This window comes from Pogona vitticeps, chromosome 4 (assembly GCF_051106095.1).
Source record: "Pogona vitticeps strain Pit_001003342236 chromosome 4, PviZW2.1, whole genome shotgun sequence".
NCBI classification, from domain to species: Eukaryota; Metazoa; Chordata; class Lepidosauria; order Squamata; family Agamidae; genus Pogona; species Pogona vitticeps.
This window is the reverse complement of record NC_135786.1, coordinates 42,165,827-42,189,011: the sequence shown is the minus strand read 5'-3', so window position 1 is coordinate 42,189,011 and position 23,185 is coordinate 42,165,827. Positions and strand designations below refer to the sequence as shown.

The 23,185-nt window shown below is 39.9% G+C and overlaps 1 protein-coding gene across 3 annotated transcripts in view; it reads left to right on the top strand.

Moving 5' to 3' along the window:
• TAFA3 (TAFA chemokine like family member 3) overlaps window positions 1-23,185 on the top strand; it is a 125,230-nt gene that overhangs the window by 83,530 nt on the left and 18,515 nt on the right. The window lies entirely within an intron of this gene.

Here is a 23,185-nt window from a genome sequence, read left to right as displayed (position 1 = left end):
GTTTAAATTTAATGTGACTCTGAATATATTTCATGCATCAAATCCACCAGCAAATAACAACATGGAATTAGGGGGTGTTGTGTAGCTAATTGAAGAATACATTTAAAAACTATCCATTTAAAAAGCAGTAACTATAGCAGGGAATTCAGGCATTCAAGATAATGTAGTATGTTAACCTGAATCTGTGAGGAGAGAGAGCAGGCTTAATTCTACCCTTTCTATAGTCACTGTCTTCACAAGGACTGTGCTAGTCTATAACCTATATGTGTCCAGCTTTTCTATACAAATAGAAGTTCTATTTTTTACAGTTATTGATCATGTGGAGAGTCTCTCTGCCTTTTAGACTATCCCTTTCCACATGAATTGAACTGCAATAGAACACAACACAACTAGTCTGTGCTCTTTCCTCACATGCTCAGTTTCACAACAGCTTGAACATCTAAATAGTGTTGTAAGTACAGTCGTGCCCCGCTGGATGATTGCCCCATATAATGATGAATCCGCTTCACGACGATGTTTTTGCAATCGCTTTTGCGATCACAAAATGACATTTTAAATGGGGGAATTTCGCTTAGCATTAATCGGTTCCCTGCTTCAGGAACCGATTTTCGCTTTACGACGGTCAGTAAATAGCTGATCGTCAGGTTTCAAAATGGGAGCCGGCTTTCAAAATGGCCCCCCGCTGTTTTCTAGGATGGATTCCTCGCTATACAGGCACCGAAAATGGCCGCCGTATGGAGGATCTTCGCTGGACGAGCAGGTATTCAGCACATTAGAGCACATTGAACGGTTTTCAATGCGTTTCAATGGGTTTTTTCATTTTGTTTGACGATGTTTTCGCTCTACAGCGATTTCGCTGGAACGAATTAACATCGTCAGGCGAGGCACTACTATATATATTTTTTGTCCCGGACTGTAAAACATGATCTGTAATGAGTTGGACAAAAGGAAAGAGAGAATGCTTATTAAATTACAGAAGATACAAACGCTCCAGAAGAGGACAGGCTTATAATTCAGAATCATCCTAGCCACATTTGTGTATGTTTAATGAAGCCCTGGGAAGTTTTCTTAGCAATACACAGAAAGAAAGCTGGTTTTGTACAACTCTGGTGTCCTAATTAGATACACTGTCTTCTGTTGGAGAGAAGAGGTTGTTTCTCTTACCTTTGTCATTCTCTGTCTAACCAGCTCCTTCCCACCAAGTCAGTTAGTTCCTTTTTTGAAATCTCTGACTCTCTTCTCTTATGTTGTGGCTGTACTGAGGCAGCTGCAGCTCTTGAATAGATTCCTGAAATTCTTTATGGGTCGTCGAGCACCTGAGACTCCACAACATTTTGCACATCTCTGAGTGCCTCTTATTACCTGAGCTCTTTTCAGCTTTCTAGCCTGGTTGCTAGGTCTAATGAACAAAGGAAAGAAGCTGGCCAAAATCCTTTACTGAGAGCTGTGAGAGGCTGGCAGGGTTTGAAAGAGGGAAGTGAAAAAAGGCAGGCAGTACTTAGTAGGCTTGTGAAGTGAGGCAAGAGTGAGCCACAGGCTGCTAAATGGGATTTGTGTGATGGTTCAGAACCCTTTTTTTCTCTACATGGTTTTTCCTCCTTTTGGGGCTATAGTATGTCAGTTTATGGGTTGTTACTCAAAGACTGGTGCTGATTTCTTCATCCCATTAGAATATTCTACAAGCTTTTTTGTTTTTGGTATGAATGCCTTGATTTATTTAAAAAGCTGGAAAAAGAAGACTTGTACTATTACTATGAACATTTTTGATTTTGTATGCCTGTTTTGAAATGTGAATAATAAAAAAGAAAGGAGGGTTAAAAAAGAAGATAAGGGATGAGAGGAACAATATTTATTTATTTATTTATTTAACTTATATGCCGCCCACACTACCCAAAGGTCTCTGGGCGGCTTACAACAATTAAAATACAATAAAAAGACAAAACAATTAAAATGCAATTAAAATATATATTCTAAAAATTGCCATCAGGACCCACAGTTGATATTATTTTAATTAAAAGCCTTCTGGAACAGGAAGGTTTTGACCTGGCACCGAAATGTCACCAGCTTTGGCGCCAGACAAATCTCAGTTGGGAGGGCATTTCATAGTCTGGGGGCAGCGGCTGAAAAGGCCCTTTGTCTACAAGCCATCCCTCTTACCTCCTTGAGGGACAGCTCTTTCAAAAGGGCCCCCTGGCTAGATCTTAACTGCTGGGTAGGTTCATATGGAAGGAGGCGGTCCTTCAGGTATCCAGGGCCCAAGCTGTTTAGGGCTTTATAATTCAAAGCAAGCACTTTGAATTGGGCCCAGGCAGCAACTGGTACCAATGTAATTTAAACAATTAGCTTGATGTGTTTTCTAGCGGTCCCACCACTCACTAGCTGTGCAGCTCAATTCTGGACCAGTTGCAGTCGCCGGACCATCTTCAATGGCAGCCCCACGTAGAGCACATTGCAGTAATCTATGCGAGATGTTACCAGTGCGTGTGTAACTGTCATGAGACTCTGCTCGTCCAGGTAGGGTTGTAGCTGGTATAATTTATGCAGCTGAAGACTGGGGTCCAGGAGCACCGCCAAGCTGTGGACCCTGTCCTTAGGGGGAGTGTAACCCCATTCAGGGCAGGGAAATGGCCCTCCAGCCTGTCCAGTGAAGCACCCACTAACAGCACTTCCGTCTTGTCTGGTTTGAGTTTCAATTTATTAACCCTCATCCAGTCCATTATCAAGTCCAGATACGAGTTCAGCACAGAAACCGCCTCACCTGGATTGGTGGAAAATGAGAGGTAGAGCTGAATATCGTCAGCATATTGCCTACTCCTCAGCCCAAACCTCCTGATGACCTCTCCCAGCGGTTTCATGTAGATGTTAAACAGCATGGGGGACAGTATTGAGCCCCGAGGAACCCCATGACATAAACGCCATGAGGCAGAGCAACTGTCCCCCAGCACCACCCTCTGGACACGGTCAGCCAGGAAGGAGCAAACTACCATAAAGCAGTGCCCCCAACTCCCAACTCAGCCAGCCTAACTGACATGGCCCTGTTCTGTGTCATACTGGGGTCTGTAGTTTGGAGAGCTCCCTTAAATTCTCTGCTGTGGTTCAAGGCAGTGCACAAGATCATTGTTAAATGTTAATTAATGTATAATCAAACTATTATAATCATGTTGTATAGATATGGTGTTAGCATTTACGTAGATGCTATAGTGTCAACGTCTCAAAATCAGTATGGGTAGTGGTTAGAGTGTCGAGCTAGAACCTGAAAGGTTTGGGATCATGTCCCTACGAAGCCATGAAACTCTGAGTGTACTTGGTCCAGTCATATCTCCCTACTTGACCAGCTTGTTGCGAAGATGAGGTGTGAGGAGAGTCAAGGTATTCTGTGACTCTCTTGACAAAAGGAGAAAATGATGATGAATATTTTTATGTTCATTAAGTGCAAATAATGTTTGAAACAAAAGTAATACAAATTGTGCCAAACAATGATAGCTGATGCTTTGTTGCATGGACTTGTAAATATTAAAAGTATTTGATGGGTTAATTGTATTCTCAAAGGCTTTCACAGCTGGGATGTGATGGTTGTTGTAGGTTTTTTGGGCTGTTTGATTGTGTTCTGAAGGTTGTTCTTCCTATTTGATGGGTTATTTGCATCTTTTCCCCTTCATACAATAAGCCAAAAGTTCAGTGCTTGCTATGTGTATACTGTACATTCCTTCTCAAAGTGAAAAGACACTTGTATTCCACGTTTCAAAGAAATAGCTTTGTTAGTCTGTGCAAACAAAACAACAAAAGCCCAAGAAATAAAAATGTTGCAGCACCTTAAAGATCCACTGCTATATTTTAATGTGAGATTTTATGGATCAAGTCTGCTTCCTCAGACGTAACAGTAAGACTATATGACATTATCAACAAAGAGTCAGATAAGGGCGGAGCTGTTGTTATTTTATGAGCTCCTAAGCACAACAGATCCAACTGCCCAATGCCGAAATAAATTACAAAACTTGATGAAAGACTTCCCCGAAAATATATGTGACAAAACCTTCAACCTATTACCAAAAATATGCAAACTTGGCAAACCTGGTAGGCCCATTGTTTCAAGCATCAATACCATTATTGGTGTAATGGGTGTTATTCTCTATTAAAAAAACCACCAACTGATACACTTGCTTGCATCAAGTTTTTGTCCTGAGCAAACCACAATATATACTATCTAAACCAAGTTATTAGATATAACTGAATTTGTTTGGACCCACAAAAGAGATATTCCAAATGTATTCATCTACAGAAAGCATTTCTCAGACTACATTACCCACCCAGTATGGGTAAAGAGCAAATTAACTGAGCAAGATGAATACCCAGAAGTCAGAAGCAATGTTCTGCAAGACAAATGCAGAAGAAAAAATGACTGAACAGCATTAGGCCACTCACATACATCATAAATTATCTTCAGCCAATTCTGGACAAGAATGCTTCACTCTCCCAAACACTTGGTTAGCAAGTCTGTACCTGCTTACAGACAACCCCCCAGTTTCAAGTAACTATTGGCACACAGTAGATTATGCAACACTGATACAGAGGTGGGAACTAAACCCTGATGCAAACCAATATGCTAGCTTTGTCCCCACATCTATTCCAGCAACAGTTACATGCCACAACAATGTCATAACATCAAGAGTGTATTTATGTGTTCTCTGCTAATATGCCATCCTTGGCCAACAATGCCTTATGTATTATACAAAGGAGAAAAAGGACAGTCTCTACTCAAAAGAGTTAATGGACATAGATCTGGCATCACGAATGGCAACACACAAAACCTATTTCAGAACATTTCAGTCTACTTCAAGACTCTTTGAGTTACCTACAAGTGACCGTTTTGTGGGGAAAAACACTACAGAACCAGACTTGAAAGAGAAATATTTGAAATAAGATTCTAGAGACCAACTAAAAAGGACTGTCAGTGAAGGGTTCTTTAGTCATTGCCAAGTGTGAAATCCTACATTGATTTCCTAAGGTTAGCCACATCTGTTAATTATGCTGGTGTTACCTTGTAGACTGATAATTGAAATTATTCACAGCCTGATATCTCTATTCCTTTACTAACACACTCTTGTCACTTCGTCATTAGCTGTATCCCAATCTGGTCATTGGGCCATGCATAAATATGATGGCCACATAGTTTCACTTTCACTTTCATGGCTGAAAAAGTGGGCATTATTCATGAAAACTTACATTAAAATATAGCCGTCTTTGTGGTGCCACAGTGTTTTTGTCTCTTGCAATTTCTGCAAGAATTTGTTGAAAAAAAATGTGGTCCTTGTCTCACTCTCACTTGAAAACAAAAATTCCTGCAGGGCTTTCTCATTGAGGTGTCTGGTCAAGTCAAGATGGGCTACATTGTGATAAGAGGACAAATTTAGTAAATATTCTTCATATACAGTAGTGCCTCACTTAACGACAATAATCCGTTCCAGGAAAATCAGTGTTAAGCGAAAACATCGTAAAGCAAAAAAACAAAACAAAACATTGAAACACATTGAAACCCCTTCAATGCATTCCAATGGGGTCAAAACTCACCATCCTGCGAAGATCCTCCACAGGGCAGCCATTTTTGCTGCCTGTCTTGCGAGGAATCCATCCTAGAAAACAGCGGGGGCCATTTTGTTTACCCAGCCGCCATTTTGAAACCACCGATCAGCTGTTTTAAAATTGTCGTTTTGCGAAGAATCGGTTCCCGAAGCAGGGAACCAATCATCGCAAAGCGAAAAAAAACCATTTAGACCATCGTTTTGTGATCACAATTGCAATTGCAAAAAGATTGTCATAATGTAGTTTTGTTGTAATGCGGGGCAATCGTAAAGCGAGGCACCACTGTATCTAAGTAGAAACACTACATTCATAGTTCAGTCTCTCAGCAACTATGGTACTGCAGCTCTCTAATTTAACCATATTTCATTTCACTTTGTCTGGGAAAGAACAATTGACAGTGGACTGCATCACTTTAAATGCTTTGCCTTTTTTTAAAAAAAAGAAAAATCCTTGAAAGTGCAAACTCAGCCATAGATAGACATATCCTGTTCTGATGGTGCAGTCAAATACACCATTTTTGTTACTGCATTCGGAATCAGGGCAATCCCTTGTGTTATGTATTTTATCTACATTTGTAAGATTGGCTCTCAAATCAGGGAATTTATTTTGATTGTTGAAATTTCAGTTCTCTAATACGGCTTTTTGATATACTTAGGGCACACTTAAGATAATCATCCTAAATCGTGGGTTTGAAGGATTGAAATGAATTCACAAGCTCTTATGATTTTCCCCCCAATCTCCACTTGCAGATAGCTTTTGCTTCCATTGTTGTTTTGTTTAGTGTTAATCTTTGTTTGCCACGATGTCCAAGCTGGCAAAATCTGTTAGGTTCACACTCTTTCAGCTAGAATCAGAAATCCACTCCAGATCATCCTTTGAAATTATGGAGGCATCAATTGAAGGAAAATAAAGAATATTTCATGCTGGGACGTGAGGCAGAAAATGCAAGAAAGTTGATGGCAAGGGTATCTGTTGCTGAAAGGTAGCCAGTATTGAATAGATACTCCTAAAATTTCAACCACATTCAGCAACTGTAATACAGGTATCTGTATTATTGGTATTGATAGCTGTTCTGACTGAGATGCACTTAATATCTATATACAAATATCTGAGCTGTAATGGGGACATATATGAGATTGTCGAGATTATCCCAACTCTTTTTTCCCCCGTATTCTCGAAGGCTTTCACGGCTGGGATCCGATGGTTGTTGTGGGTTTTGCAGGCTGTTTGGCCATGTTCTTAAAGTTTTCTTCCTAACATTTCACCAGTCTCTGTGGCTATCATCTTCAGAGGACAGGAATCAGAATAGGAAGTCAGAATAGGAAGTCCTCTGAAGATGCTGGCCACAAAGACTGGTGAAATGTTAGGAAGAAAAACCTTATGAACATGGCCAAACAGCCCAGAAAACCCAAACAACCATACCTTTTTCTCTATAGAACTTTTTTCTATAATGTATCTTTTTTCTGTAATTTATATTTATTTCTGTGTTCTCTGGATCTGAACTTCATAAACATATTTTTATTGATGAGCTCTGCTGTCCTTTTCTCAGTAGAATTGTACTCATTCTGCCTCCATACTCATTCATTTGCAATCGACTATGTAAGGGATGTGGTGATGCTGCACGTTAAACCGCAGAAGCCTCCATGCTGCAAGGTTAGAAGACCAGCAGTTGTAAGATCGAATCCACATGACGGAGTGAGCTCCCATCACTTGTCCCAGCTGCTGCCAACGTAGCAGTTCGAAAGCATGTAAAAATGCAAATAGATAAATAGGTACCACCTTGGGGGAAGGTAATGGCATTCCATGTCTAGTCACGTTGGACATGTGACCACGGAAGATTGTCTTTGGACAAACGCTGGCTCTATGGCTTGGGAACGGGGATGACCACCGCGACCTAGAGTTGGATACAACTGGACTAAATGTCAAGGGGAACGTTTCCCTTACATTAGGCATGGACACCCAATCCCACCCCCACCTTCTTGGCATGTAGAATCTGGATAATTCAGGCAATGTAAATTGTAAGAAATTTTGACTGTCCCTGCTAGAGTCACCGAGTTAATTGTACCACCTAATTTGTGTATATGTCCTTTTTACTTTCACAAACACCTGCTTTCAAAATCAACACATCTCAAATTCCATTTCCACCTTTCCCTCACCCACCAAACATCACTTATTGCAGGTGGAAACAGATTAATATGTACCCATGTCACTCTTACCTAATTCTATAGGAATTTTCGCAGTTCATTTATCTGACAGACTGTTATCCATGATACCTTGTTCTACAATCAGTTACATACTTTGACATTTACAACAAAGTTTGCAACAAAGTCGCTTGTTGGAGCGCCTTACCACAATGTCACCTGCTTCACCCACCATATCCTCCCAGACAAGACACCTCTGGGTGGCCACCATGAGGGATGCCTGAAAGTCTTCCACTTCTCCACAGTGACTTGAACTGTATGGAATCAGCTTCCAGAGTAGCTGGTGCCTGGCTCCCTCCCTTTTGTCATTCAGATGAAAACTTGAAGATGTTCCTTTTCAGGGAGGCCCTTCAGACTGACTTGGGCTGATATTTTGCTCATTTTGAGTCCTGCTGCTTTTTGTAAATTTTTCTGGTGTCATTGGGTTTTTTTATACTGTGTTTTTAACTGTTTGTTTAGTTTTCTGTCTTTTGTTTTAATCTGTTGTTAATCTGCCCAGAATAGTGCTTTTGCACTAATGGGGTAGTATATAAATAACATAAGTAGACATGGTCTAGAGGGGCGGGGTAAAAAATCAAATAAATAAATAAATAAATAAATAAATAAATATTAAATGTGTCATGTGACATTTATTATTTATTTATTTATTTATTTATTTATTTATTTATTTATTTATTTATTTATTTATTTATTTATTTATTTATTTAACTTATGTGCCTCCCACTCTACCCAAAGGTCTATGGGCGGCTTACAACAATTGGCATTACTCCTATTTGGAGCGTCACTAAAATAGTAATTACTTGCCATCAAATCAGGTCTGGTTTATGGGAACTCTTTCCAAGATTTTCTGGATATATAAAATACTGAGATGTAGTTTAGCAATCCCTTCTTCTTGGGGTGTGTGTAAATGGGACTGTATAAGTTTGCTCAAGGCTACACAGGCTGGCTCTTCTGCCGGGAGGGACAGTGGGAAATCAGACTCCTTATACATTCATCTGCTCACTAACTTAACAAAGCCAGAAACAAAGACCCCACACCATCTTGTTCCTATTTCTAAATCGCTGAAAGAAACACAGGCTTAAGTTCTATTGGGTTTATACTTTTATTATAGGAAGAACGCCTTTGGTATTTTCTTCAGTACACAGATGAAATGAATATGGTGAGACTTTAGCATTTGAATCTCATGCTGTGGTCTCATATATGGAGCCTGTGGACACCCCTGATTCTAATACATGTCTCCTTGCCTCCCTGCAGCTCCTGATATTTTTAATTTCATAATTTTAAAAAATGAGATACAGGGTCGCCTTGGTACGGAGCTTGAAGTGTCATGTAGCACTATCATCTTTATCACTTTGAGCCCCAGAGATTTTCTTAGTAAAAGAAAACGGTGGGCAGCTACAGTTCAGGATTTCATTTTCAAGCCCAGTCAAACAATTTGGAGGGAAAAAATAAAAACAAAAGGGTAAGCTGGCTGTTGGTGGCTAGCATGTGGAAAGAGGGCTAAAAGGGAGGGAAAGTTTGTGTGTGTGTGTTTGTGTGTGTGTGTGTATTTTCTCTGCTTTCAGTGTGGTTAGAGTTTTGCAGTGGGACATTTTGATTTTTTTTTTTTTAAACGGGAGTTCTATGTTTTCTGTTGATTGAGGGAGTTGCTTGCCTGGATTTCTCTGTATAACATCAATTTGCCTTTTGTAAGCTTTATTATGGGCAAACATGTGTCATACCTCTAACCTGAACTGAGTTTGTTGTTGTTTAGTTGTTAAGTCATGTCCAACTCTTCGTGACCCCATGGACCAGAACACGCCATGCCTTTCTGTCTTCCACTGCCACCCGGAGTTGGGTCAAATTCATGTTGGTAGCTTCGGTGACACTGTCCAGCCATCTCATCCTCTGTTGTCCCCTTCTCCTCTTTCCTTCACACTTTCCTAACATCAGGGTCTTTTCCAGGGTACCAGCCTGGTTACTTTCTTTTTGCCAGCTGGGAAAGAGTGCTGGAGCAGAAAACATTTTGGACTCCAGACTGCACTTTGCCTTGTCATCACATTTGTTTGCTTGTTAACTTTATCTTTAGCTACAGCAGTTTATTTTGCTGGAAAGTGGTGTCTAGTGACTGTATTAGTGACCATTATAGGATGTGGAAGAAACTGCTATGCATGTCTCTGTGACAGCCATTTTGTGATAATGCCCATGATGTTCTCTCAAAACCCCAAATTTACCATCAGTTTTAAGAGGCTGGAGACCCTCATTTGGCGGGCTACTAGTGAAACGTTTGTTCCAAGTACATTGCTAGATAGTTAGCAAATTAGACTCAATGAAGGTACTCCATAAGTCTGAACCATTTGAGAGCACTGAAAACACTGTAGATTTTTTGTAGTCAGTATTGTGTCTCCCTGCCCTTGGGGAAGGAAAGGCACATGCTGTTATTGCTTTTCTCTTGTTCTCTTTGGTTAATCAATAATTTATTAGAATTAAGCAGCCAAATGTTAATTTCGAAATACCAATGTCATTTAAGAAATAGTGTTCTTCTAACAAATGCCATAAAAGACAAACACAAAATTCTGTTGCAAAAAAGCGAAATCCTTCATGCAACTCCGAGGAAGGCTGAAAATTCTTACTTGAGTGCTCATAGTGAACATTTTGCTCTGTCTCTCACATGTGCGCTTGCGTGCAGGCACGCATGCACGCACACACACACACACACAAACTTGGAGTCAGAGATTCAGGAGGAATTGCAAATTAGCTTAGTGGTTCAACCAGTGAGGCAGCTGTCTGCAGAAGCTTTCACTGTGTTATAAAGTGAAACGCAATGTTCTCATCATAGAGCTCCCCCAAATCTGAGCCAGATGGTTCTCCTGCTGCTCTGATGCAAATGTGGAGAAGTACTGATGGGACAGGAATACTTTGCTTGTTTTGCTGACCAGTATCAGTAATGGAAAGACTTAATTCACTATCATGCAGTCTTTATGGTACTACAGTACAGAACTCTGTCGTCAGTATCCTGTTGCTTAGCTCTGCCTGAGCAATGGGAACATCAACATCAATGGCACCTTGTCAACCTCCAGTCCGCGGCCCAGTGCCAGTCCATGGCCTGAGCTGGACCAGGCCACAGAGACAGACCTCCCACCCCCCTGCACACACTCCCCTCCTCACAGCTGCTTTGCACACACACAAACACACACATGCCAGCGCCAGCGTGAGCACTCCACCACCCCTTCATGCATGCGCCCACGCGAAGGGGTGGGCAGGCGGGCATGCAGGCATGCAGGCACTCCTGCGCTTGCGCAAAGCAGCTGAACTTCTGCTGAGCCATAGAAATTTACTGGGGCTGTGGAACTAGTAAAACCACTATTTAAATATTTCACTTATTTATTTATTTTTATTTGTTTATTAGATTTATATACCGCCTATCTAGAATGTGTCTACTCTGGGCAGTTTACACATAATATAAAAATAAACTAAGATAAAATCCAGATTAATCCAAGATGGAAAAGGAAAAAAGAAAGGGGGGGGGAGAGGAGGAGGAGGAAGAAAGAGAGTGAGTGAGTGAGTGAGTGAGTGAGTGAGTGAGTGAGTGAGTGAGTGAGTGAGTGAGTGAGTGAGTGAGAGAGAGAGAGAGAGAGAGAGAGAGAAGGAAAAGGGGAGATAGGCTAGGTAATGGCTGTAGGGAAGGCCTGCCTGTATAGCCATGTCTTCAAGTTAGTCTTGAAGATCCTCAGCGAGGGAGCCAGGTGGATTTCAACAGGTAAGTTGTTCCAGAGGTGAGGGGCCACTGCCAAGAAGGCCCAATTTCTGTTTTTTTTTTCCCACCGGGCCTCTCTTGGCATTAGGCCTCTCAGTTGCCCAACCTGAGTGGAGCGGTTGATATGGGTAGAATTGGGTGGAAGTAGGCGCTCTGCCATGTATTAAGGTCCTAAACCATTAAGGGCTTTATATGTAATGCTTAACACCTTGAAATCAATGTGGAAGTGGATAGGTAGTCAGTATAAGGCGGCCAAAGTGGGGGAAATATGGTGAAATCTTTTCACTTATCTTGAAAGCCCTATTAGGGTCACTATAAGTAAGTTCCGACTTAACCGCACATAATAACAATCATGTTTAGCATGACTTCTCAAAGCCTGGTCTCTTTTTAAACTCAGGCCACAGAGCTCTACACCAAAGCGCATGAAGAAAACATGATAGTCGCTTGAGTCTTGCATGGAGATCAATAGTACAAAAGGTGAATCTCTTCCAGTGCCCTCAAGTCTATAACAACTCTAGGTGAAATCCCCTTTCTCCAAAGGAATGAAAAAATTTAGACAAGTTGGCAACTAATGCTTTCTTCTGGAAGCAAAACCTTTGGGAGCCATCAGATACCAGGATTGAACCATGTCAGACAGTAGGAGGTTATGTGTCTTACTTCCATCAGATTAGCAGATCAACCAATTTTAAAATAAATACAGCAGTCAAACAAGGGAGCTGATATTTTGTGGCATTTAAAATAAAAGTTATTCCTTCAGACTAAATACATTAGACAGATCTGTTGCTTGCAGGGAAGATGTCTTACGGTTTTCCCCTTTATTGTATACGTAAGGAATGCATGTTTCTCGCACGCTGTGCCCAAGGGGATGTGATACTTTCATATGCTCCAAATGCTTACATACCTTTACCAAACAGTACTTGCTATGCTGTTTATTGCTCTTTCTAACATGTCTACATGCATATCATATACACCTTTCAGATATTATTTTCAAGGTATTATCACACCATATTACTAGTGCTCTCATATTCTTGGGAGCTTTTTGTTTTAGACTTTTTAAAAAATAAAGGATTCTTGATGAATTTTTTGAGAAGGGTCTGAAACGGATTGTATGGTTTAACAGGATAATGTGGATTCTTACTACTTTGGGGTCTTCACTGAATACCCACTTTTACAGGATATACGTCCAATTAAGATCATATTTCAAGTCTATGTTTTGCATTTTCATTCAATGAATGTGGCCATTTGTGCATGTGGTTTTTCTAAATTGGATTTTGCCTTTCCCACACAACACAGATGGAAAGCCTTCATTGACTAGTTGGTACATGCGGATGTAAAATAGCTTCCTGCTGCCTTTTATAAACTTCACTTCACGTTTAGAAGTGACATATTCTGGACAAAACAGTCTTGTCAATGACACTTGGAAAAAGTGCACTTAATTGATTAATCAAACAAACCATTAATCTGTTAATCAAAAAAAGCATTAACAGCAGTTTGTATAGTCCAAACTGCTATCTATTTCATGGGCAACCTAAATGCTGTGGCCAAAATCCTGTTGACATTTTGCATATGTAGAAGTTAATTCATGGAAGTGCTTTTGTATGTTCTGTTCCAGACTGCCCTTGGTGTGTAATTGGTTGTGAAACTCGGGAAAGACTGGAAACAGAACAAACTGATCAGGAAATTTCTACCACCACTTGCATGACTGCCCTTATCCAGTCCCATAAAACAACAGAATTCTGACCTACAGTGTGTTCCTGTTGATTAATTATTGTTGATCACCATTTTAAAGGGTTCAGTAAGTACTGCTGAATAACAGAATGCTCAAACTCCTTGGACATTGAAAATGATCACAGTAAATGCATAGCTCCGTATGTGCTTCCTAGTTACCAGTGTGTTTCTGGACTCAGATTATAATACTAGGTTTTATAGATAAATCCTTCAATGACCAGGGTTTGAAGGTGTCTTGAAAAACTACAAGATGTGAAGATATATATCTGAACACCTCTGTAAGATAGGTATATGATTTCAGAACTTGGAGCTTTTGATTGGAGCCTTGTCTGTAGACCATGGTCACCTTATCCATCCTCCTGCTGCTCTCTGTCTTCTGCAGGCCAGTTAAAAGCTGTTCTTTTAATCTGAGCATTGAATGAGCTTTTGTAGACAGCATTTTACACCTGCTGTTGATAGTTATTTTGTTTTTTGTTTTTTGAGTGTCATGGTTCTGTTCTCCTGGGTTACAATACTGACTTTTTATGATACTTTTAAAAAATAATATGAGTTGCCTTACACCTGACAGCTAAAATAAGGATCAATGTCTTTTAAATAAATCAGGTGTGTGCAATGTTCCCTCTAATTTTTCAGACCCACTGGATGAGTTCTGCTCCTCGTATGCATGACTCCACCCCTGCGCAACTCTGTCCCCTGTGCAATTCCACCCACCTGCATGGGTTCTGTCACAACCAGAGCCCATCTATCACTGTGAGTGCGTGGAAAAGGAGGCGCTCTGTGTGGAAGGCGGGCTGAGTCACACTTGCTCACACAGCCCCACACCTTAGAGGGAACTCTCTCTCTCTTTGTGTGTGTGTAGAATTTCTGAAGTGAAACTGCATTTAGTTCCATGATTTTTCCACTTGCTTTCTTAAGTGGTACAGTCATAGATGTCTGCATTGCATCTATATTAAATTATATTCACCCTGCTGAGCTGCTACCTCCAATCCCAAATGTGTCTTGTTGTTGTATTAGTAAATAATTAGCACAGTGTAAAAGGAACAGTGTAAAATTTTCTCTCCCAGATGTTTATTTAAATTGAGCATCTGTCAAACTGCAGATTAGTGCCGTGTAGCTGACTGAAAGAATTTCCACATCATCAAACAGCCTTTTCCCAAACAAGATAACATAACTCGTACTAAAAAAAATGTTGAAGTGCCGCATTAACTCCCAGTGCTGTCGGTCTCATAGCCCTGGATGTTTTATGAAATCCCTTTGGCCCTCTGACATGACCAAGAGGAAGCAGAAGTCATCCTAGGTCATTTTCACCAAATGGCAGAATTCTTGCCTGCTTCAAGTGGCTACCTCAGAATAACTTTTGTACAAGCTGAGGAAACAAAAGGCATCAGATACGTGAGTTGTTTAAAACAAAGGGTAAAATGCCTTGTGAAGTGTTATCCCTGTTCCCAGGTACTAACCCTTCCAGAGAGCTGTTTTAGGAGCTCTTTTGACTAAACACTTAAATAATTGACCACTTTAAAAGCCCTGTGCTGGATCCATTGAAATGGTGCAAGTGTGTACACTTCACTGTAGAGCAAAACAGAACCAGTGCAAAAAAAAAAATCTCTCTAATCTTTAATAAAAGATTCCACTACTTCAGAATGCTCATTTGTTCTGTCTCAAAGCAGTCTTTTTACATTTTAAAATGCTTGTCAAAAGTTACAGTTTAATTGCTTAGGAAACGCTTTTAAAATTGCTGTTTAGTTTAGGAATGAATGAATACTTTTGAATAAATTGTTAGCAATTACAAACCTATATTGGGGTCAGATCATTGTTGTTAAGCTGTAGTTAGAATTGGTTTCTCAACAAAAACACTAAGTTATAATGCTGGTATGTAGGTAACTGTGGCTTTGCAGTGCTGGAAAGTGCTCACACACGAGGAGGGCAAAGCACTCGTTTTCATCATCACCACTACCACCCTGCTGTTCTTGACCATAGCTCTGTACTCCACAACTTGTATGGGTTACGGTGCTGAAAGTTGCAGTAAATAGGGAAGGAAGTCATTGTAAATTGAATGCACCATTTTGTGTGGACAGGTGCTTTGTGCTAGTACAAATTCATGTGGGATAAAACCCAGAGTTTGCATAATTTCCCCCACATCCCCCCATTTTTTAAGATTGAGAGAAGCCACATGATTCAGTGTCCTCTCTGATGGAGTGTCCGTTTGAGATCAGAAGTTGTGTGTGGTGATGGAAGAGAGAGAATTGCATGGGGGGGTGGAATCAAGGATCGGAGTTTATATCCCACGTTGCACCCAAAGCCAAATTTAGGAAAGCTTACAATGGGCACTGATAAAAATATTTTTAAAAATCTGTTATTACACAATTAAACACATTATACTATTAAAATGCAGCTTGGTTTAAAGCAGATAAAAACACATCAAAAAGGACAGTGCCATATACCCATTACTAGTCCCTTCCTTTTATTCAGTTGCTTTTGGCTACTGCTTTCAATTAAGCTGCATTTTAATGTGGAGGGACCAGGGAATTATAAGCCTAGTGTACCCAGAATAGCTTTCAGACCCTGCCCCTCCAGAGCAGGAGGTATGAATGCTATCCAGTGTTTATAAAACATATTTTATTGCAAGACTTGCAGATGTTGGTGTTATGCTAGAGTTCCTAATTTGCATGTGTTATACTGTCTCTGTTGGGATGAAAGAAAGAAGAGAGGAATCCCAGCTATAGATTCAAACTTTGTGGATAAACAACCATTCCCTCAACTCTGCTCTTCAGTGCTGGTTTAAAGCATAATACACATTGCACTGTTGACTGGCGAATCAGGTGGAATGCCTTCCTCCTTTTTAGACATGGTGAAGTCAGGTGGATAGCAACTTGTCTGAGCTAACCTAGTGGATATATGGCTATCTATGGACTTGGGTCTATGTGCCAAGCCTGTCAATAGCCAGTGAAATACTGTGATTAGTCTCTTGTCATCCCTTGTATCTTTCCTTTGTTGCCTTCACCTTGCCCCAACTCACTTTATCTGTTTTGTAAGCTCATTTGAGCAGGGCCTTTCTATCCTTTCCTCTTTTTTGGATTATTTTTGCTGCTGCCTGGCTGGCTTGTCTGCTGCTTCATGCTGAAGTCAAAGAAGAGAACAGGAGGTACCAAGAGGGAAAGGCATCTCCTGATATCCTAATAGTATTGGTTGGGAAGTGGTTTTGATTGTAATTTTGCCTTAATTGGGTTACTTGGTATTCTTGGGTTTGGGGAGACAGCACTAGGTATCTTTCATTTAATTTGCAATATCCCCCCCCCCGTGTGTGTATGTATGTGTGTAGCTGTCCTTTTATGGTTGATTTTCTAAAACTGTTGTTTGATTAATTTACTGTTTATTTATTCTATTAAAGGGGTATGGTTGTGTTAAAGGTCCATATTTTGGTGGGAGTCTGTGGGACTATTTTGTTTGCTTCTGTGAGGGGGGGGTCAAAGGGCTAGACTTTGTGACCAAGCCAGTGTACTCCTCAGCTGGGTGGGCATTTCTTTCATCTTGCCCTTGGTATTGTGTTATGGTTGGTTTCTCTGGTAAACCAGCATCTGGCTGGTTGCCTGTTTCCTCAGCTTTTTCAAATTGTGCTATCCAGGCCTAGAGGTTCTCTTCAGAGTCTCCACTGTGCTGGGATGATGGCATTGAATTCATACTGTTGGTAATGTAAATTAGTGCCTAAAACCTCATGTTCCTGCTTTTGGAGTAAACTGATTATCTGTCACCTTGCCTCTACTTTCTGGAATAGTTTTAGAGTGTTCTTTAGAATTTTCGCAGTGCCAGGAAACATGGGTTGTGTGTGCAGAAAATGAATGACACGAAATCTGTATGTCTGTACGAAATCTGTAGGCTTTTCCTTTTCATGTAAAATGAAAGGACCCGTATGTGACAGATACAAAATAAAATTAAAGAGTCACCCCCCCCCCCCAAAAGAACCCAAAATGAAGAGATATGGAAATTTTCTTTGTGTGTATCCCTAAAACCACAGGCAGAATTGCCTGAAAAGCAGATTGGGCGATGGCTCTCTAATTAATGAACTGGGGGAAAACATAGTAGACACAGATCTTTATAAGTTCGCTAGTATTAATCCAAGGCTACAGATCATGCATGAAGTTACATATGCTGACACTGTCTGTAGATGAACACACCAAAGAATGCTATAGAAATGGCAAGCAAAAAAGTAAAAGCTAAATTAACGGCTGGGGAGGAAAAGAGGAAAGGAACAGGCAAAATGACTCTGAAAATCAAGGGGGCTTGAGAAGAATGAGCAGAAGTCTTCAGCTAGGCATGTCCGTCTTCTGAACAATGGCCCCAAATATTCCAAAGGAGCCACTCGAGTGCTTCCCCCCACCCCCAATGTCGGCAGGGAAATAAGTTGGAGAAATTGGGTGCACTTATCTTCCTTGCTGATCAGCCAGTGGGCAGTAGAGAGTGCAGAAAGAAAAGAGTTTTGAAGGTGCATGTAATCACCACTGATGAGAGACAGAGCAATTGTCTGGCTTTAGCTCTAATACAGAAAAGGTCTTGCAAGTCTATAAATGGTATTTCCTTTGTACCTAATTCACAATAGTACAGAGTCTCCTTCATTACCATTTTCTATCAAGATTGCTTTGACAGCATGTACAATATCCTTCTTTTCAGCCACTAAGGAAGTGTCCTCAAGGGGTAGATGTAATGCTTCAGAAGTTTTAGAATTAGTTTACCGGAGGCCCCTTCTGGTATATTGCCTCCCTGGCATCCTGCTTATTAGATTATAAGGACTGATAAGCAGGAGAGCACTCACAGCATGCCTTATAGGAATCAGCAGAGCAGCTCATTCAATAAGACACTTTTAAAACTTTGAAAGTACCTTGGTTCAATCACTCTTTCAGAATCAGAACTTGCTTTTACTTTGAAAATAGGAACAAAGCACCGACACATGACGTTCAGTATTTCCCACCTTCCGAGAATGGGTTTTTATTTGTTTAGATTACTGTAATCCAGCCATCATATACAGTAGCTTTCAATAGGACCTGAAAATAAATGCTTTCATCCCGAATTCTGCATGATACAAACCAGGCATAAATGCAAGGACATGTTCAGGAAAGAACATAAAAAAGGCTCATGATATGATTGCCTATTTTGAGACAGCTTGTCTGAATAGATGATGCGCTACTAGATATCCACTTTTATGAATCTGCATAATATGAAGCCCACAGTTGCCACTGAGGTTTGAAGAAGGGCCAAATATTTCACAGCTCTCTGGATATTGAGGTTTTATTACAACAGTTATGGTATATCACTTTCCGCATTAAACTGGGAGTAACTTGTAGTGGCAGGACGCATGACTGGCATGCAAATAATAACAGGTTCTATCCCTGATGTCTCAAGATAGGTCTGGAAAAGCCTGCTTCCAGAAATCCTGGAGAGATTCTGCAAATTGCAAGTAATCTAGTAATCTGAGTTTGGAAAGTTACACTTTGTAACATCATTTGTTATGTAAATAATTACAAAGTCCTCTGACAGTAAATTGTTGATGCTGGATTTTTTATTTTTTTTTATTTTTTTTGGTAATTTGTTGCATTCCTCATTCCTTTTTTATTCCTTCATAGAGAATTATTAGAATTATTGAATTATTAGAAAACTTGACAGAACAAAACACACACAAAAAAACCTTCTGGACACCCCCAAGTATTTCATTCTCCAGTGATACTGAGGAAAGTTTTAAAACACACACATACATAAAAATAACAAGTAAATGTACTTGTTGGGAACCCAGTGTTTTATAGTGGGCAGAATGTTGGCCTAGGACTCTGGAGACCTGGGTTCAAAACCTTGCTTGGCCATGGAAGCTCACTAGGGAGAGGAACTGGTAAAACTATTCCTTAAATACTGTACTTTACTTACCTCAGAAGGCCACTATAAGCCAGTTCTGACTCAATGGCCCATAACTAACTAATGTTTTGTGGGAAACATTAGTCATGTTATATAATACATTATAAGCAAAAGGACCATTGTTGTATCCTAATTACCGTATTTTTCCATTTATAACATGCCTCCATTTATAAGACATCCCCCCCAATTTTCTAACCCCCAAATTAAGAAAACATAGCTTTGAGGATTCAGCCTCTGAGCTCAGAACATCGGATATTTTGAGTCTCTGCTGAATCTGAACCTACAGGCTCCACCTCCAAGGAGGTGTGTTGGTTTGTTCAGCATCAGTTGATGTCAGTTTCGTGATTGGAAGAAGCTAAGTCTCCTGATTGTAAGAAACTAAACCTCCTGACTGAAGGAAGTCTGTTTACAGAGACAATGTATGTGCCATTTTGTTCTCTCCTCAGCTACCTCAGCTTACTTCTGTGTAAAAGATGCTGCTCAATTTTTAGTGTAATGATTTTAGGAAAAAAGTAGTATCTTATAGATGGAAAAATACGGTACCTCGTAACATAACATGGACAAGTATCACACGGCTTTCCTTTCCTTTCTTTTTTGTAATAGTAAATTACTGATCTATAAGAGCCACTTGGCCATCCCTATCTATCTCTGGTATAACGGTGGAACAAACTTTGCCAGAATGTATACGTGTGGTTAAAAGCTGTCTCAGGAACTTGCATAACTCATTCCAGGGCAGCTACTCAACTTATAGTGACCCTCCTTTCATGTTGCACCCAAATAAGAGAAAAGGCAGTGTCCCACAATCAAACATCAGTGATGTTTGAGAAATACAGTAAGCTCATTTGAAGCAAAACCACACAAGCCAGCAGCTCTTGTGCATGATGAAGCTCAAATGATTTGCACAACACACTCCTGAAGCTTTCTTGTATACTGCTAAAGAAGGCCAAATCTGCTGTGTAAAGTTTCATTGAATTGCCCATCACATGCATGCCCACAATTTTTTTTTTGGAGGGGGGTTGAATGAAACCCAAAAGGAGATGTCTGCTTGATGAATATGAAAAATAAAAATAATAAAATCTCTCTTGGTTCAGTGAGGGACTCTTTATTACAGCTGTACTGTTCAACAGGCAGAAAGAGTCAGCTAAGCTACTACATTTTGAATCCAGTTCTTTTTGGCTATCTCCCATCTGGCTGCAGATAAAAAAAGAGCTGGCTATAAATCCGGATTTTTTAAACAGTATAGACCCTATAGCTATTGGGAAAGTGGAATGTGAACTGCCATGTCCCCTTTGCATAGGGGTATTCAGTACTAACAATTTAAATGAGTGAAACATCAATTAGTGTAACATTTTAATTTTTAATTTTTAAAGATTAGCTTTCAAGCGCCTTTTAAAACATAGTTCCAAAAAGTAAGGAATTTAATGTTACTGCATTAATTTTAACACATTATTTCCAGGCTCTGGGAGAGATCCACAGAGATAGTTTCCCAACTGGAATTTAAGCTGTGGCATTCAGAATTAAACTGCTCATATACGTACTTACGAGGGAGTAAGTCCCATGAACACAATCAAAGTTTTCGGTACAGGTGGAAAACATCAGCAACAGTTTAAAATCTGCTGTACCAGATGCCTAAAGAAACAATTGGCTCAAGCCAATGTGGGTTCTGCATTACTGGTTTCATTTAGCTTTATTTATTGTTATTTCATGGACGTTTTCTACTAATGAACCATCAGTTTCATTTGTGCCCATAATAATTACACAATTACCTATCTTAGAAGCGTTTAGTAATAACATTTGTGGCCATAAATTTGACTCTCTCTTTTAAATGCCATCATAATTCAGTTTTAATGAAAACCTGAATCCTGTTTCAGAATGCAAAAGAAAATGGACTTTAGTACAAATAGAAGCAGAAGCAACTTGTTATGGAGTAAACTGCTCCATGGTTAGTAAGATTTTGTTTGCACTCTGTGTAAGCAATGATTGCTGGTACTTGGTTAGTGATCATTGTTGGCAAAGGTTCTGAACTTTTGCTCCTAGGAGTTATAGGCAACTATTAAGAATGTACTAAAGTCCATGGAATGTTGATTAGGGAAATCGTACTGTGGTATTGCAGACAAAAGAGCAGGGGGAAACTGAGACTATTTCACATGGGTAGAACAGAAACTAGTCTGAAAAGAATTGTGACAGATTCTAACAACTGTCCCAAGAAACATGTTGGAGCATCATGCCCCAGTGTGCAGATTGGGGAAGGCTGGTTCAGCATACTAGAGGTGAGCTGCTTCCTCCTTGTTTGTTCACAAAAAAGCTGTTTTTTCTCCACCACCTCTTTGAGCTTCTGCACCATTTAAACATCTGACTCCAGAGGATTCCTCCTCCTTTAAAGCCATTTTTGGAGAATATTGTCACTGGATTTATTTCCTTATGCCCTAATTTACTTTCTGCTCCACCTTTCTCCCTGTGGATGCTATCCAATGTCTTCTGTTAGATATTTTAATCTGTTTTGTTTTGCATCTGTTTAGACCAGGCTCCTGCAGAGTGTTGTGCAAGGTTTAAGTCACAACTGTGGGTCTGCATAGCTAATCTCTCAAAGAGTAATCATTACAGCTGAGCAAGTGTACCCACTACAAACACTTTTAATTAAACCAAAGGAGATGAAATAAAACGAATGTGTTTGCAGATTTGCAAAATATTGAATACAATATTGTGAGGAAAATAACACTACAAATTGAAGTAATGTTTGGATTGTGAGATGGAAGAATTCATGATTCATGTTTGAATAAAAGATACTGTACTGCTAAATGAAAGGCAACTCTGTGAGTTGAAGAAAAGAATTTCCAGTTGTAAGAATGAAGAGTCTTGCAGTACTGTAGAGGTTTACTTGGCACATGTGTTTGTGTACTTCTTCAGATACAAAGACTACAGTGTATGAAAGCTTATGTCCAATAAAAATGTGCTCATCTTTAAAGTACCACAGCACCCATTGCTTTTGCTGCAACAGGCTAAGACAGTTACCCTGTGGATCTCCCAGCTGAGTTCCTGGAATATGAGTCTTTCTCTAGACTGCTTCTATTAAATGTTTTTGTTGACAGCTTTGATGATACAAGCAATATCAATGAAATGACAATTAGAAGGGAATTCAGTTGAGAATGGAAAATATGCATAAGGCATTTGATGATTCATGAGCATCAGAAAGGGATTGGAATTTAATAGTACCACTGTAAGCATCATGAGCATTTTTGACACATAAGGGACACAATATGGAAGGATATAGAAGATATTGAGGGCTGACGGTTGACATCTATGACATCTGTCAACTGCTGACATAATTCTTCCCTTAGGAAAACAAATTGACTTATTTATGGAACTTGGAGTCCTGTTTCAATCATCACTGTTCAAAAAAGATAAGTTTAAAACTGGGGGAAAAGCAGAAGAAAGCAAACTCGAAAATTATAAAGGAAGAGGGATTCATAAAGCCATCTCTAAGATAAACTAGTTCTTAGGGCTTACTGGCATATTTTCATACAGCTTCAACATGCTTTTTAACACTTCCAATGCAGTTCTTCTGAATTTCAGCTGAGTCTTGGATTTTAAAAGGAATGAAGTAGAGCTACAGGCTGCTCACATCATCCAGATGTTGACATGCAGAAGTGGCTTTTTTATAGCTTGTAGCACAGTATACTGAGGCAGTTGGCACACTAGCAGATTCTGAGCAAGAGCAACCTACCAGTGAACTGTTCCAAACCAAAATCCTTCTTTGCAATGTCTTTTTATGGACTCTGTCATTGGCTCCAGCTTTAAAATGAATAATTTTTACACATCTTCCTTTAAAAATAATTTCAAGGGTCAGCTCCTTTGAGTCCTAGGTGCCTAGCACCATTCCTTTAAACTCCTCTGAGTCCTAGCTGCCTAGCACCAGCTAGTGACAGATATTATTAGATTTCTGTTTGGTTTCTACCTTGTGATATTTGGCTGCTGAGAATTTATATACATTTTTCACTCTTCTACACTATCTTTTAACTAACAGGAAGTGATATGAAAAATG